The following is a 312-nucleotide window of genomic DNA, read 5'->3' on the forward strand; positions in this document are numbered from 1 at the left end:
TACACCTTGAATATTCTCGGGTAACTTCGGCATAATATCGAGTTGATCTCAATATCCACATTACCTGAGTTTCCATACTCAAGGGCTATTTTCCTCACAAAAAAATATCATGGTCGGCTTTCCATGACAAAGGCAACAAAGACTCTAGGGAAAACACGATATTATTAGAACTGAATTGCACCTGAGGAAGTGGAAATTCTCACTTACCTTGTAAATGCAAAAATAGATCAGCCCAGATATAATAACGATCAGCAGCGGGGATTGTATGAGGTTTATAAAAGAATTCCAAAGAAATGTCATCACAGCGCATTG

The sequence above is a fragment of the Penaeus monodon genome, chromosome 17 (assembly GCF_015228065.2).
Source record: "Penaeus monodon isolate SGIC_2016 chromosome 17, NSTDA_Pmon_1, whole genome shotgun sequence".
Lineage (NCBI taxonomy): Eukaryota > Metazoa > Arthropoda > Malacostraca > Decapoda > Penaeidae > Penaeus > Penaeus monodon.